Below are 18,358 nucleotides of genomic sequence, written 5' to 3'. Positions count from 1 at the left end.
ATACTCAGATACTGTACCTACACTGATGCATACACTCCACAATCTCATACTGACTGATGTTTAGGCTCAACCGATATGTTTTAAAGGATCAGTATGGGAAAAAACTTTGAACTGGAGCTGATGACAGTTGATATTTTGTGCTGATATTTCAATGCTAAACATATTTTTCCCTTGATTTTATATGAGGAAAAGCCTTTGAAAACAGCATTTAGAGCATCACGGGACACAAACCTCTCCCTGAGTCCCATACACATCTGTCCAAGCTCTTCATACACAAAGTACACTAGAAACATATTAGGCTTTTGAATTGAAATACACCAGTAAACGAAATAAAAAATGTGTGTTGCATTTTAACAACTTTTTAATACAACTGAAAATCAGATGTCGAATCAAAAACTGATATTTAATAAAAAAGACAGTATTGGTGGTATATCGGTCTGACCCTAACAGTCATACAGACGCACACACTGGCTTACACACATGCATACATGCAGTATAGCTACACATGCACACAAACACACACACACTCACACTCTTTTTTGCTCCTGTAGAAACTGAAAGGAAAATCTCCAGAGATTTTACTATAAGAGACACTGATATGTTCCCCCTCAAGAGCATCTCAGTACCAGAATCACTAGGGTGATCACCCATGGCAACCACAGCCCTTGCTAACCCACTCCTCCTCTTCCTTCCCCTAATCCTCCCTTCTGTTCATGTTCTTCTTTTTCTTCACCTTCTCCTCTTGCTCCTCTGCCATTTAGCCTCGACTTAAATAATTGAGAATTTCCGTCGGGTTATTATAGGCGACTATATGCACCTAATGAGTGAGCAGTGTTACTGATGTGAGTCAGATCAGGTTGCATTTGTGGAAAACACACAAGGTCCAGGTGTCTATGTGCTATGTGGGGTTTTGCATTAAGTGTTGTTAGTATGACTATGTTCTTTTGTTGTTTTGTTTTTTCATGAAAACAGGTCAGTGATAATGTGGGACAATTTCCAAGTAAACATTTACATTACTAGGCTGAAATATAATGATGCCATGGTCACATCATATCACATTTACCCCCTCCGACCCTGATTATTCAAATGAGTCTCCCAACACATGTGGGAAATGTTTGATTTCACAGTGACAACAAATTACCTCTTACATGGAAATCTTCTGGTGACGCCCCACTGATAGGGAACTGTGGCTAGTTGTAATATTTTTACTATGTTGGTGAAGGGTCTTCACTCTCATGCTTATTTTGATATGACGTGAACATGGTAGCAGCATCTGTTAGAAGAAGCCCTGGTGTGAACCACTGACTTTAAATTGAGTGGATAGTTGTTTTTTTCTGTTATTTTATTGTTCTGCGTAAATTTTCCCTCCTGGCAAAACAGTGTCACCCTTACTTCCAACTCAAGATGAAGAAAATTACATTCAAAAACAAAACAAGAAAACCTTGAAGAAATAGAACTTATGTCATAATGTGAGCTGCCCAGCCCTCAGTGGTGGTCACCCTACTCGTTTCTTGCACTGGGATATTTCTATAAAAAAAAAAAAGAAAAAGAGAAAAAAAAGGACAAAAAAAACTATAATGCGAGCCACTCTGTTGAAAGAGGGGAACTGTGCCTGTGCCTTACGTCGATGCACTTGTGGCAAGAAGAAGCACATCACACAGACTTTCTTTGGCATCAGCAAGTAACATGGTCCCTGATTTCAGTTTGGTTTAATCCCACTCACAAAACCTCCCTCTGTGCGAATGCAAAGACCTTCAGCCACATCCGACTTTAGCTCATCCTGCTGTCTACGCCTGATTCTGCAAAAGGATGTGTCATTGCTCTGATTTTTTATTTCTTATTTTATTTACCACTTTATTTTACAACCCTCTTGTTACTTTTTTTTCATGTTTAATGTTTAAATGAAAACCTGTGGAGTTTATCCGGCAGATTTATGGCACTGATGAGGTCTGATTGCCACTGCTTCATGTATGAAAAAAGATTTCTGCTTTATTGACCAACGCTTGTGGCAACTAAAGCATGATGAACATTTTTTATGGTTCTGTTGAAGCAGCTCAAATCACTTGGTTAAATGTCCATATTTTAAACTCCTGTCTTTTATTTTGAAGTGTTTGATTCATTGAAAGATATATTTCTTTTTTAGTTTTAAAAACCAAAAAACATCTCAGTGTAGTTTTACATCATACAGCACTAGTAACAACAGGTTGGCATCAGCCAATTGGAAGAGAGGAGGCTCTGAGGCCCTCTTCTGAATTTTTGAGTGATCCAATGAAAATAGAGCAGATTTCAGATAAAATACTTAGAGAAACTAAATCCTGCAAGTGTTGGATGGTATAGGTCCAGGTGGGAAGAGCTTGGTGTCTGCTTTGTTGTGGCATCACAAAGTTACAGGAAGTCCTTATGGCTGGTTTTAAGGCTCTTTCTGAATACAGGCTGTTAGGCATTTCTCTGTTGACTGAGGCTTTGATACGTTCGCAGACCTGACCTATAATCACACTTGAGATTCAATGAAGTGACTCTAAAAAAAAATTAACATTAGCTTGAAAAGATGGCAAAATTCAATTAAAATCTGGAAACTGGACACTTTTTCCAAGTGGTTGTGATGCTGCCCACACTCATAGTAGCGCACAGCACTTATTTATACCATGTGTTGTTGTGTTAAAGTGTCACATCCTTTCCATGAGTCAGGTGCACCCACCAAGCCTCTCTCTGTCTTAGCCTCTGTTGTTGTATATTAAAGGACTTTCTGAAATATTTCTCAACAAATTGAACCTATCTGATGCATTTGTTTTTATTTGAATACATGTACACAAGAGGAAATACATCTTTTTATACGGTTGTATATGTAAATATTGTACACATAACCGCGCCAGCGTGCATCAGACAGTACATGCCGACGAAGAGGAAACAATGCTCTTTTGCAAAAAGGAAATCCATTTTTTATATGAAAATCAGTATGTGTTTTTATACTAAAAAAATAATGTCAAAGGATATTCATTGAGTTAGCATGTACAGCAATGTATACAATGTGGAGAACAAGCTGGGTTTGTTTTCAGTGCCCTCTCCTCCCTGTGCGTGCCCTCCCCGCTTAGCTCAGACACTTCACACAAAACACCGCTTTCTTTTCAGTTTTGTTTCGTTGTTGTTGTTTGTTGTTGTTGTTGTTGTGGTGGTGTCGGGCCCGAGGTCTTTGCATTCTCTCCAAGTGTGCTGTGTGTGTGTAAAACTGTGCTACTATGAGTGAGCTTTTGTTTTTGTTCTTCTGCTCCACAGAACGTGTTGAATGGTTCTCAGAGAAGCAAACACACAAACCAAAAGTAAAAAAAAAAAAAAAAAAAAGCCTAGAGGGAGATGATACACAGGGTTGAGAAGAAATACGCTGCAATTATTAATTTAATAACAGAGTTGCAACAAAAATACACTAAACCTACAGAAAAAGGTTATAGACAATTACTGTGTCTTAATTCAGCGAAGAAATCTTCAGAGGTGAACCTTGGCCGTTCCCATTTCGAAGAATCCCAATGTTCGATCCAACGGAGAGCCTACACTTTCTCTTAGTTTTAAAACAAATGACTTAAAGATACCAAGTTTTTGTGGAAGAAAAATTGCTGTCACGGTTCCTAGGCAAAAATCAAACAACAAAAATCGTCCATCGGTCTGACTGTCTCATTTCGGTTTGGCCTTTGTGTCCTCCGAAGGATGCAGCCCCTGAATTTGGACACCGGTAATATTTGAGTGTAAATGATTAATTATCAGAAATTGTTTTTATTTATTACCACTGTAATTCACCGATACATAATGTGTTGTGCAGAGTTTGGAGAAAATGTCTGTCAATTATGTTTCTAGTGGTCATTAGAAGAACTAGTCTACTAATAATAATAATGATCTGATCATGATCTGTGAGCGACTCTTCCAACCCTGTGTGTGTTCACGCTCTCTACTACCTCTTCCTGGCTGCACACCGATTAGGGGTGAGTGGAAGGGAGAAATGGAGGTTCACCGTCCATCCTGAATATTCACACTTTTCCTTCATACTTCAGTCTGAAACTGCCATCCATGGAGTAGTTTTCAAAGATGCCATAATAAAAAGGCGTTGTTCAAGTTAATTGTTGAGTTATTGGATCTTAACTGAGCAGAGAAATAATTGCACTGGAAAAAAACTTTGTCCTGACAGGTTCTTCTTGAAGAGCTGTTGTCTTTCCTTCAACATAGACACGCTAGTCTCTTCTCATTGCTGAATGATTATTATAAAGGAGCTATTTGTAAATATGGCTGTTGCTACATAGCTAACAATAGCATTAGCCGCTGCTTAGTCCAGAGCAGCAGTCCAGAGGAAACTTTATTCCTTTATTCACCAGTAGTTGTCTCCAGAAGTGAAAAGCAACATGGTTTGCTTCTGTTATTCTCATTCTTTTCTACTGAAGTTAGCATGCCGAGCAGCTAGCTCCAGCCCAGTCCCATCACTTTCTAACACTGAGTCACTGTTGTCCAGTCTGCTCTTGTCCCATTAACACGGTAATGGCTGAATCTTTGCTTTCTTATTCCAATGTTAGTTATGTAATAGTAGCAAAACTCACAAAGAGCTCCTTTAACTTGTCAGCATAAAAAAAAACACAAAATATATTCCTGACAGTGTGAATCAGGCTTTGAGATGCATGTAGTTACCAAAATTAATGTAACTGAACACAAGTCAATATTTAATAATAAGAAAGATTTTGGTCTCAGATCAAAGGGAAAATATCAGAAATTGAACATAAGATTAAATTCTCTTTCCTATCTTAAGAACAGAAATTCAGTCACTTTAAGGAAAACATAAAACAGTGTAGAAATTGTTGATAACACATTATACTGTACAACAGTGATTTTTCTGGTTCTGTTTGGTTTTTTGTTTATTTTGTCATCGGTTTGAAAGTACGACAGTGATACAAACTTATGACAGATGAGACTGGGCACGTCTGTTGACAGTGAATCACAGTTTTATATTTCACGTCTACACCTCTCACTGAGTCATCAAATCACAAATGATTCAACAGAGAAACTGGAACATTACAACACAGACACTGTTAATCCACACACTGTTAATCCACACAGAACGTCAACCCGCCTCCTGCATTTCACTGATGTCTTCATCATCCTCATGACACTGTCGCTCTGAAGACTTGTGAGTCATCGTGTGTTCTTGTTTTATTTTGGTGTCTGAGTGTGAATGCGGTGGATGTGCCACTAAAACCCACTGAAGGAAAGAAGACAAAGCTTTTACGTCTTTTTTTAAAAGCCTTAATACAGCTTTTTATTCTGTCTGCCTGTGTCCTTTAAGAATCACTAGTGCATACAGTACAGTCATTTAAGTTCAGGCCTGTTTTAAACCGTCCCATGTAAAGTTGAAACCTTACAAGTGAAAGCTGCTGATGTCACCAAGTCTCCAGGACCTGCAGCAGCTGCTCCCCTGACCCTTGTGTTGCTAAAAGTCAAACCAGATGAATGAGTTTGTTAACTGACCACAGTCACTCGGCATAAACTTGAATCTCCCTCAACATATTTTGATTTGACTCCTCTCCTCCATCTAGACCCGGTCTCAGAGGTCAGCCCGGGTCGTGCCTCCACTCTTGCTCGGTCGTGCCAGCACCGGCGTGAACCGGTGCCACCCCAGATTAAACGGTGGATGCTTGCTTTCTCCTCAGTTTATAATGGCGAGGCCGGGGTTCAGAGCCAGAGAGAGAGAGTGTTTGATGTGTGTTTCAGAGTAGCTGGAGGCCTGGAAAACAGGATTCAGCGAGTCAGCCAGCTCATTAGTTGATCTTCACTGAGCGGGGGTTAACCTCGAGCTAGATACACAGTGAAAAATATTCATCTTACTAAGTCATTACAGTTTTTGTCCTGCATCAAATTTGTAGACGTTTTAGAACAATTGATATCATCTACATCAAAAACACAGGAAGGGCAACAAATTCAATTTCTCTAACCCCCATCAAAGCCTCTTTCACATATACCAACTTGATAACATGTTTCAAGGTTGCGATAAAACTCCACGCAACTTGACACCATTTCACTCTGCAGATGTTCTTTTTAATGAAAGAGCTTCTTCCTCTTTTTCTTCTTCTTCCTCTGCGTCTGCACACAAAGGGCCTCTCAGTCAGAGATGAGTTTTCTGTTGGATTATTGGAATAAGGAGCTCCATAAAGCTAGGAGTGAGTTATTGACTCGGCTTCTCTCTGTCTCTTGCCTCAGTTGAGAGGACAGTAAGTAAAAGGCTTTTTTTTTTCTTTTTTCTATTTTTTAAGAATGTCACCTAAAGGGCTGGGTTAAGAGGACGGATGTTTTTGTGATGCAAAACAGTTTCACTTGAACTGCAAATATGGAAAATGTTAAACACACATTGTGTCTCTTAAGAGGAATTCATCTGTGATTAAATGTCAAACACACCTGAGCTGATTGAAATATTTAATCCACTGAAGAATGTTTCTGCCTGAAGCTTTCTTTGTGCTAAAGAGGAATAGGATATTATTCTCTCTTTTTTATTTTTACAGATTACAGGCACCATTTAAATTAGTTTTGCTTGATGAGAAATGCAGAAGTCTCTGCACCAAAGACTAAAACTATAAATGTCACGAGAAGCAGTACTAAAGTATCAAGTCAGTACCAAAACTCTGACAATGTGATGGCCAAGGGTCAAAAACTGCAGTCCTCCTGATGACCACTAGAGGCCATCCCTGTGAGTCGGTCCCCACTCCCCACAGACTCTCATGTTAAAATATCCAACTTTATAGCAGATACAAACATGTTTACAGGCTTGGTGAGCGTATGCTTGCCACAAACTGACATCAAAGTCTCAGCTCTGCACACGCCCCACCTCTTTGTCAGCTTTAGAGTCAGAGTTAGGAGGCGGAGTCAGGCACTGCTAAGAAGGCAACAGTAGAGCAGCTCACTCTGAGCTTCAAAACTGCTTTTTAGAAACCTGTGGGTGATGTCACAGAGACTACCACGCTGAAAAAAATCAATGTAGGAATTCCAATTGGTACTGAAATATTTGACTTAACACAACATAAATATAAGTGATGTGAAATTCGTATTTTTTTCATCTGGCGTGTGGAATATTTGCCTGATTTATATTGTGTGTTAGTTAAATTAAATCACAGGGGCTTGAACTAGTGCCATTATGTATCTGTAATACTTTAATTCATGCAGTGTGTGTAAACCCTTTAAGGACATATATTTACTTTAAGCAAAATGAGCGTGTTTGCATATTTTAGGGTCAGTGGTATTTAACGTACACCTAAGTGAAGTGGGTGTGGCTTACCTGCACAAGACTGTGCATGCAGAGCTGTGACGTGTTTTGTTTTTTTACATTCATATATCTTATACGTCACTGCAGCTGAAATAAATGCTAGCAGTGTATTTGCAGTGTAGATTGGGGTGTGTGTGTTTTTTTTTTCATGTGACATTTTTAAATTGAACGGCATCTTTCCAGTGGAACAAGGACGATCAAACAGGTGAATCTGTGGCTTCATTCTGCCGTATGTTCCCACATGTACAAACCACCTGTAAATACACAGACCCCGTTTCATAGGAGGAGACGTTTTTGTACCTTTCACCCTGTCGCTTAATGAACATGAAAAGGTACAAGTTGTGTTGTTTGCTTGGCACCATCGTTGGTGACGAGTTTTAAACGTTTGGAAAATCAGACAAAAAATAATAATAAAATATAAAACTCAGTGTTTGCTTGAGTTGAGCTTCTGTGAATCTGAGATTTGTGAGAGTGAGAATTTGCTTTGTGGTTTTTGGGAAGACTGACTGATGGGATGTTCTTGTTTTCTTCTGTTTGTACCACGATGTACGCAAAGAGGATCCTCACACATTCTATGCAAAACAAATGGTATAATAGGTCGCATTGTGATAATGCAACGAGTTATGTCAGTGAACTCTCTTTAAATTTATTATACTTTCTGTAAACAGTTTGTATTTATGAACTGAGTTGCAAATTAAACTGTATCAATAAACTTATTTTAAAAAAATACTCTGACTTCATTTGACACAGTGATTCCACCTCAACACACACTTTTTTATGTGCTCTTTTTTTACTCATAAGACTTTACAATCACTACAACTTAGTGCATCTTAATTTCAATAATTACACAATTCATGACACATTCCTCCACTTATCACTATGCAATTTGTAAACACAGTTATACATTGTTAACTCTGGATTAATTAGTTCATCTCTAACAGGACAAATTGTTCATAAAAAATGTTGGACACAACATTTATATATCAGTTAGAAACCAGCTATGTCAGTGGTTTGGAAGATTATTTAAGTGGGAGTAAAACAAAATATTTGAATGTCTTAATGATTACTGAGTGTGTTAATAGATGTTTTATTACATATTATAGATCTACATTATTCTTTTTTTTTCCATTTCATGGTGGTTGTTTTCTTTTACACTCCTGGCATCCCCTGGTAACAACAGTAACCCTGTATTTAATGTCACAACAAAGTGAACTTTGATTAATTCCCTCAGGTAAAATCTGCAGAGATGCAAACTTAGAGATTTTGTATCTGAACTGCTCAAAACGTCTGCTACAGAGGCCTCACGCCACTGACGCTCTGAAAGTCTTAGAAACTCTGATGGTGTCAAAGTCTGAGTCCATGTGGACGTTGGATCTGGACCTTTTACCTTTGCCTGGACTACTTGATCCGTTGGTTTTTTGCTGCCTTTGTTCTCTCTGGACTTAATTTTCGGTTTTCTGTGTTTCACTGAAATGAGTCAAAAGCTGCACGAGGCTAAAGGCTTAAAGCACCGGTAGCAAACCCATACGGATCATTTCACCTATTTCGAATTGTTGCCTCTTCTCTGGGCTGCGTGGGAGAAATTCAAATCTACCAGCCATGAACCAAAGGAGCTTGCGGGTTAACAGCCACCTGCTAGCTCTACTAATGACTCCACAGGTTCGCCTTTAAACAGGTTCTTGTCAAACATTTTCCTCATTAACCTCAATCACTGTTGCTCTCGCTGCAGCTGAGCAGCTCACGCCGCTCGTGTTATTGTGTTGAAGGTAAACTACGATATAAATGTTTAATAATTTCTGAGCTATGTAATGTAACACTTAATGACTCTTAATTCTCAAATCAAAAAGGCACTGCATGTTCCCGTAGAAATATGTGCCTTAAACTCACAGATACCAAAACCTCCAAGCTTTTTAAAAAACTATTTTTCACACGCTGAGTTCACACAGAGCTGTGTGTTATGGTGGTATTTTGTCCCTCTGCAGGCAGCAGGTTTTTTGTTCTGCTTCAGGCTGTGTACTTGCTCCTGTTCTTTCTTCCTTTCTTTCTTTTTCCAGTGTAAATGACACGAATCACCTACTGTACAGCTGGAACACAGATGTGCATTCACACAGGAACAATAGTCACATTCATGCATGACTAAACAACAACTAAAGCATGTGAGGGAGAATTGTGTGTTTAATGCCGCTAATGTGTCATTCGCAGTCCCTTTATGAATTGTGAAGTGTGTCTCTGATCTTTGAGCATCTCATGCTAATATTTGGACGCTGTCATTACTTCAGAAAGGTGAGGGTCTGCTGATCTTGGAGCAGTTCCCTCCATGTGGCACTTTGAGCAGGAATAATAAAGACTTAAGTGAAACTAGACACTTTGTAGTGGCCACAGCTCCCTGCAGCTTCTCCGAGGCTATCTCAGCTTGCTTCTTTTGTTTCCAGCAGCTGCTCCATCCGCCTAGCATCAAACAGATGATTTTAGGCCAGATTTACCTCCTCCCAGCAATCCAGTGGGCGTGGCCCATATCAGGGCTTGAGTGAATTATTATTTGTCCAAATAATCGTTGAGTTAATACATTTATGTCACTGTTCCAGATCTATTCCAGGCCTCCCCAATCTCAAATTGTAAATATTAAACTTCCAATAGAAATAAACCCAACAACCAATGAGAGCAAGCACACCAGGAAGCGTCACCAACTGCATGTTGCTTTAATGTTAAAAAAAAAAAAAAAAAAAAAAAACTGGTTGCAACTGTCCTTTTGTTTGTGATCTCCCATGTTAGGATGAAATGTTGACTGATTCATTTGTCTTTCCATCAAAACATTATAATCCCAGAATCTTTAATGATGGGATGTATTCTGGGTAACTTCCACCTGTATGAACCTGTGTTTGTTCCTGACTAAGATTAGATCCAGAGATGAGGATCACATGTTCACAGCAGGTTAAATCAGTCATAGGTTGCATCCCATTTTGATTTTCCTTCATTTTAAAATTGTGGAGTCGTGAAGTTGAAAAACTGTGCTGAAAAAACAAACACAAAGATCTGATTAAAGTCAGCAACAATAATCATGTTGTGCTGTCGCTCTAATTAATTTTTCCTTCTTTCTAATTATGTTAATCTTCTCTCATCTCCTCTAATTTATCTTGTGGCCCCTCAGAGAGACCCCGGTCTCCATGTACAATGAACAAGAGGGAGAAATTCAATGAGATCAACTGATTCCTGCATCTTCTCCATCTCTGGACCAGATCAGATGCATAATTGTTTCTGATGTGTCCCAAGCAGCTGTTCTCTGGGAAGCTTGTCCACAATGTCCTTGAAAAGGCTGAGACACCTGCACCGAGTCATGTTGATTTTGTTGGTGTTGCACTAGGTTTTACCTGAACACACTGAGGCTGCGACTCTATAAACTTTCCTGACACAGTGATGAGCCTTTAATGAAAAGAGGCTCCAAACAGCAGGAGGTGTACGGTTCAAGCTGTGGACTAATTGGCTGCAGGTGTTCTGTGATTGAACCATGATGATGATTAATTAGAGGGGGCTGGTGTTTGGCTTTTTAAACTTAATGCAAGTTGTGTTTCACCTGCGGCCAAGGAAGACAATGACAGAAAACTGATTACATTCATTTTTATTTTGGTCACCATGAGCATCGGACAGTGTGGAACTGTAAAATGTAGTATCCGAATTGTTTTGGAAATGTTATTTACATGTCAAATGAATTAAAGGTTGTGCTTGAATTATACTTACTATATATATATATATTATATATATATATATATATATATATATATATATATATATATATATATATATATATAGTAAGTATAATTCAAGCACAACCTTTAATTCATTTGACATGTAAATAACATTTCCAAAACAATTCGGATACTACATTTTACAGTTCCACACTGTCCGATGCTCATGGTGACCAAAATAAAAATGAATGTAATCAGTTTTCTGTCATTGTCTTCCTTGGCCGCAGGTGAAACACAACTTGCATTAAGTTTAAAAAGCCAAACACCAGCCCCCTCTAATTAATCATCATCATGGTTCAATCACAGAACACCTGCAGCCAATTAGTCCACAGCTTGAACCGTACACCTCCTGCTGTTTGGAGCCTCTTTTCATTAAAGGCTCATCACTGTGTCAGGAAAGTTTATAGAGTCGCAGCCTCAGTGTGTTCAGGTAAAACCTAGTGCAACACCAACAAAATCAACATGACTCGGTGCAGGTGTCTCAGCCTTTTCAAGGACATTGTGGACAAGCTTCCCAGAGAACAGCTGCTTGGGACACATCAGAAACAATTATGCATCTGATCTGGTCCAGAGATGGAGAAGATGCAGGAATCAGTTGATCTCATTGAATTTCTCCCTCTTGTTCATTGTACATGGAGACCGGGGTCTCTCTGAGGGGCCACAAGATAAATTAGAGGAGATGAGAGAAGATTAACATAATTAGAAAGAAGGAAAAATTAATTAGAGCGACAGCACAACATGATTATTGTTGCTGACTTTAATCAGATCTTTGTGTTTGTTTTTTCAGCACAGTTTTTCAACTTCACGACTCCACAATTTTAAAATGAAGGAAAATCAAAATGGGATGCAACCTATGACTGATTTAACCTGCTGTGAACATGTGATCCTCATCTCTGGATCTAATCTTAGTCAGGAACAAACACAGGTTCATACAGGTGGAAGTTACCCAGAATACATCCCATCATTAAAGATTCTGGGATTATAATGTTTTGATGGAAAGACAAATGAATCAGTCAACATTTCATCCTAACATGGGAGATCACAAACAAAAGGACAGTTGCAACCAGTTTTTTTTTTTTTTTTTTTTTTTTAACATTAAAGCAACATGCAGTTGGTGACGCTTCCTGGTGTGCTTGCTCTCATTGGTTGTTGGGTTTATTTCTATTGGAAGTTTAATATTTACAATTTGAGATTGGGGAGGCCTGGAATAGATCTGGAACAGTGACATAAATGTATTAACTCAACGATTATTTGGACAAATAATAATTCACTCAAGCCCTGATATGGGCCACGCCCACTGGATTGCTGGGAGGAGGTAAATCTGGCCTAAAATCATCTGTTTGATGCTAGGCGGATGGAGCAGCTGCTGGAAACAAAAGAAGCAAGCTGAGATAGCCTCGGAGAAGCTGCAGGGAGCTGTGGCCACTACAAAGTGTCTAGTTTCACTTAAGTCTTTATTATTCCTGCTCAAAGTGCCACATGGAGGGAACTGCTCCAAGATCAGCAGACCCTCACCTTTCTGAAGTAATGACAGCGTCCAAATATTAGCATGAGATGCTCAAAGATCAGAGACACACTTCACAATTCATAAAGGGACTGCGAATGACACATTAGCGGCATTAAACACACAATTCTCCCTCACATGCTTTAGTTGTTGTTTAGTCATGCATGAATGTGACTATTGTTCCTGTGTGAATGCACATCTGTGTTCCAGCTGTACAGTAGGTGATTCGTGTCATTTACACTGGAAAAAGAAAGAAAGGAAGAAAGAACAGGAGCAAGTACACAGCCTGAAGCAGAACAAAAAACCTGCTGCCTGCAGAGGGACAAAATACCACCATAACACACAGCTCTGTGTGAACTCAGCGTGTGAAAAATAGTTTTTTAAAAAGCTTGGAGGTTTTGGTATCTGTGAGTTTAAGGCACATATTTCTACGGGAACATGCAGTGCCTTTTTGATTTGAGAATTAAGAGTCATTAAGTGTTACATTACATAGCTCAGAAATTATTAAACATTTATATCGTAGTTTACCTTCAACACAATAACACGAGCGGCGTGAGCTGCTCAGCTGCAGCGAGAGCAACAGTGATTGAGGTTAATGAGGAAAATGTTTGACAAGAACCTGTTTAAAGGCGAACCTGTGGAGTCATTAGTAGAGCTAGCAGGTGGCTGTTAACCCGCAAGCTCCTTTGGTTCATGGCTGGTAGATTTGAATTTCTCCCACGCAGCCCAGAGAAGAGGCAACAATTCGAAATAGGTGAAATGATCCGTATGGGTTTGCTACCGGTGCTTTAAGCCTTTAGCCTCGTGCAGCTTTTGACTCATTTCAGTGAAACACAGAAAACCGAAAATTAAGTCCAGAGAGAACAAAGGCAGCAAAAAACCAACGGATCAAGTAGTCCAGGCAAAGGTAAAAGGTCCAGATCCAACGTCCACATGGACTCAGACTTTGACACCATCAGAGTTTCTAAGACTTTCAGAGCGTCAGTGGCGTGAGGCCTCTGTAGCAGACGTTTTGAGCAGTTCAGATACAAAATCTCTAAGTTTGCATCTCTGCAGATTTTACCTGAGGGAATTAATCAAAGTTCACTTTGTTGTGACATTAAATACAGGGTTACTGTTGTTACCAGGGGATGCCAGGAGGTGTAAAAGAAAACAACCACCATGAAATGGAAAAAAAAAGAATAATGTAGATCTATAATATGTAATAAAACATCTATTAACACACTCAGTAATCATTAAGACATTCAAATATTTTGTTTTACTCCCACTTAAATAATCTTCCAAACCACTGACATAGCTGGTTTCTAACTGATATATAAATGTTGTGTCCAACATTTTTTATGAACAATTTGTCCTGTTAGAGATGAACTAATTAATCCAGAGTTAACAATGTATAACTGTGTTTACAAATTGCATAGTGATAAGTGGAGGAATGTGTCATGAATTGTGTAATTATTGAAATTAAGATGCACTAAGTTGTAGTGATTGTAAAGTCTTATGAGTAAAAAAAGAGCACATAAAAAAGTGTGTGTTGAGGTGGAATCACTGTGTCAAATGAAGTCAGAGTATTTTTTTAAAATAAGTTTATTGATACAGTTTAATTTGCAACTCAGTTCATAAATACAAACTGTTTACAGAAAGTATAATAAATTTAAAGAGAGTTCACTGACATAACTCGTTGCATTATCACAATGCGACCTATTATACCATTTGTTTTGCATAGAATGTGTGAGGATCCTCTTTGCGTACATCGTGGTACAAACAGAAGAAAACAAGAACATCCCATCAGTCAGTCTTCCCAAAAACCACAAAGCAAATTCTCACTCTCACAAATCTCAGATTCACAGAAGCTCAACTCAAGCAAACACTGAGTTTTATATTTTATTATTATTTTTTGTCTGATTTTCCAAACGTTTAAAACTCGTCACCAACGATGGTGCCAAGCAAACAACACAACTTGTACCTTTTCATGTTCATTAAGCGACAGGGTGAAAGGTACAAAAACGTCTCCTCCTATGAAACGGGGTCTGTGTATTTACAGGTGGTTTGTACATGTGGGAACATACGGCAGAATGAAGCCACAGATTCACCTGTTTGATCGTCCTTGTTCCACTGGAAAGATGCCGTTCAATTTAAAAATGTCACATGAAAAAAAAAACACACACACCCCAATCTACACTGCAAATACACTGCTAGCATTTATTTCAGCTGCAGTGACGTATAAGATATATGAATGTAAAAAAACAAAACACGTCACAGCTCTGCATGCACAGTCTTGTGCAGGTAAGCCACACCCACTTCACTTAGGTGTACGTTAAATACCACTGACCCTAAAATATGCAAACACGCTCATTTTGCTTAAAGTAAATATATGTCCTTAAAGGGTTTACACACACTGCATGAATTAAAGTATTACAGATACATAATGGCACTAGTTCAAGCCCCTGTGATTTAATTTAACTAACACACAATATAAATCAGGCAAATATTCCACACGCCAGATGAAAAAAATACGAATTTCACATCACTTATATTTATGTTGTGTTAAGTCAAATATTTCAGTACCAATTGGAATTCCTACATTGATTTTTTTCAGCGTGGTAGTCTCTGTGACATCACCCACAGGTTTCTAAAAAGCAGTTTTGAAGCTCAGAGTGAGCTGCTCTACTGTTGCCTTCTTAGCAGTGCCTGACTCCGCCTCCTAACTCTGACTCTAAAGCTGACAAAGAGGTGGGGCGTGTGCAGAGCTGAGACTTTGATGTCAGTTTGTGGCAAGCATACGCTCACCAAGCCTGTAAACATGTTTGTATCTGCTATAAAGTTGGATATTTTAACATGAGAGTCTGTGGGGAGTGGGGACCGACTCACAGGGATGGCCTCTAGTGGTCATCAGGAGGACTGCAGTTTTTGACCCTTGGCCATCACATTGTCAGAGTTTTGGTACTGACTTGATACTTTAGTACTGCTTCTCGTGACATTTATAGTTTTAGTCTTTGGTGCAGAGACTTCTGCATTTCTCATCAAGCAAAACTAATTTAAATGGTGCCTGTAATCTGTAAAAATAAAAAAGAGAGAATAATATCCTATTCCTCTTTAGCACAAAGAAAGCTTCAGGCAGAAACATTCTTCAGTGGATTAAATATTTCAATCAGCTCAGGTGTGTTTGACATTTAATCACAGATGAATTCCTCTTAAGAGACACAATGTGTGTTTAACATTTTCCATATTTGCAGTTCAAGTGAAACTGTTTTGCATCACAAAAACATCCGTCCTCTTAACCCAGCCCTTTAGGTGACATTCTTAAAAAATAGAAAAAAGAAAAAAAAAGCCTTTTACTTACTGTCCTCTCAACTGAGGCAAGAGACAGAGAGAAGCCGAGTCAATAACTCACTCCTAGCTTTATGGAGCTCCTTATTCCAATAATCCAACAGAAAACTCATCTCTGACTGAGAGGCCCTTTGTGTGCAGACGCAGAGGAAGAAGAAGAAAAAGAGGAAGAAGCTCTTTCATTAAAAAGAACATCTGCAGAGTGAAATGGTGTCAAGTTGCGTGGAGTTTTATCGCAACCTTGAAACATGTTATCAAGTTGGTATATGTGAAAGAGGCTTTGATGGGGGTTAGAGAAATTGAATTTGTTGCCCTTCCTGTGTTTTTGATGTAGATGATATCAATTGTTCTAAAACGTCTACAAATTTGATGCAGGACAAAAACTGTAATGACTTAGTAAGATGAATATTTTTCACTGTGTATCTAGCTCGAGGTTAACCCCCGCTCAGTGAAGATCAACTAATGAGCTGGCTGACTCGCTGAATCCTGTTTTCCAGGCCTCCAGCTACTCTGAAACACACATCAAACACTCTCTCTCTCTGGCTCTGAACCCCGGCCTCGCCATTATAAACTGAGGAGAAAGCAAGCATCCACCGTTTAATCTGGGGTGGCACCGGTTCACGCCGGTGCTGGCACGACCGAGCAAGAGTGGAGGCACGACCCGGGCTGACCTCTGAGACCGGGTCTAGATGGAGGAGAGGAGTCAAATCAAAATATGTTGAGGGAGATTCAAGTTTATGCCGAGTGACTGTGGTCAGTTAACAAACTCATTCATCTGGTTTGACTTTTAGCAACACAAGGGTCAGGGGAGCAGCTGCTGCAGGTCCTGGAGACTTGGTGACATCAGCAGCTTTCACTTGTAAGGTTTCAACTTTACATGGGACGGTTTAAAACAGGCCTGAACTTAAATGACTGTACTGTATGCACTAGTGATTCTTAAAGGACACAGGCAGACAGAATAAAAAGCTGTATTAAGGCTTTTAAAAAAAGACGTAAAAGCTTTGTCTTCTTTCCTTCAGTGGGTTTTAGTGGCACATCCACCGCATTCACACTCAGACACCAAAATAAAACAAGAACACACGATGACTCACAAGTCTTCAGAGCGACAGTGTCATGAGGATGATGAAGACATCAGTGAAATGCAGGAGGCGGGTTGACGTTCTGTGTGGATTAACAGTGTGTGGATTAACAGTGTCTGTGTTGTAATGTTCCAGTTTCTCTGTTGAATCATTTGTGATTTGATGACTCAGTGAGAGGTGTAGACGTGAAATATAAAACTGTGATTCACTGTCAACAGACGTGCCCAGTCTCATCTGTCATAAGTTTGTATCACTGTCGTACTTTCAAACCGATGACAAAATAAACAAAAAACCAAACAGAACCAGAAAAATCACTGTTGTACAGTATAATGTGTTATCAACAATTTCTACACTGTTTTATGTTTTCCTTAAAGTGACTGAATTTCTGTTCTTAAGATAGGAAAGAGAATTTAATCTTATGTTCAATTTCTGATATTTTCCCTTTGATCTGAGACCAAAATCTTTCTTATTATTAAATATTGACTTGTGTTCAGTTACATTAATTTTGGTAACTACATGCATCTCAAAGCCTGATTCACACTGTCAGGAATATATTTTGTGTTTTTTTTTATGCTGACAAGTTAAAGGAGCTCTTTGTGAGTTTTGCTACTATTACATAACTAACATTGGAATTAAGAAAGCAAAGATTCAGCCATTACCGTGTTAATGGGACAAGAGCAGACTGGACAACAGTGACTCAGTGTTAGAAAGTGATGGGACTGGGCTGGAGCTAGCTGCTCGGCATGCTAACTTCAGTAGAAAAGAATGAGAATAACAGAAGCAAACCATGTTGCTTTTCACTTCTGGAGACAACTACTGGTGAATAAAGGAATAAAGTTTCCTCTGGACTGCTGCTCTGGACTAAGCAGCGGCTAATGCTATTGTTAGCTATGTAGCAACAGCCATATTTACAAATAGCTCCTTTATAATAATCATTCAGCAATGAGAAGAGACTAGCGTGTCTATGTTGAAGGAAAGACAACAGCTCTTCAAGAAGAACCTGTCAGGACAAAGTTTTTTTCCAGTGCAATTATTTCTCTGCTCAGTTAAGATCCAATAACTCAACAATTAACTTGAACAACGCCTTTTTATTATGGCATCTTTGAAAACTACTCCATGGATGGCAGTTTCAGACTGAAGTATGAAGGAAAAGTGTGAATATTCAGGATGGACGGTGAACCTCCATTTCTCCCTTCCACTCACCCCTAATCGGTGTGCAGCCAGGAAGAGGTAGTAGAGAGCGTGAACACACACAGGGTTGGAAGAGTCGCTCACAGATCATGATCAGATCATTATTATTATTAGTAGACTAGTTCTTCTAATGACCACTAGAAACATAATTGACAGACATTTTCTCCAAACTCTGCACAACACATTATGTATCGGTGAATTACAGTGGTAATAAATAAAAACAATTTCT

Source organism: Trachurus trachurus (assembly GCF_905171665.1).
Source record: "Trachurus trachurus genome assembly, chromosome: 14".
NCBI lineage: Eukaryota > Metazoa > Chordata > Actinopteri > Carangiformes > Carangidae > Trachurus > Trachurus trachurus.
The sequence above is the reverse complement of the archived record's forward strand: the minus strand, read 5'-3'. Positions refer to the sequence as shown.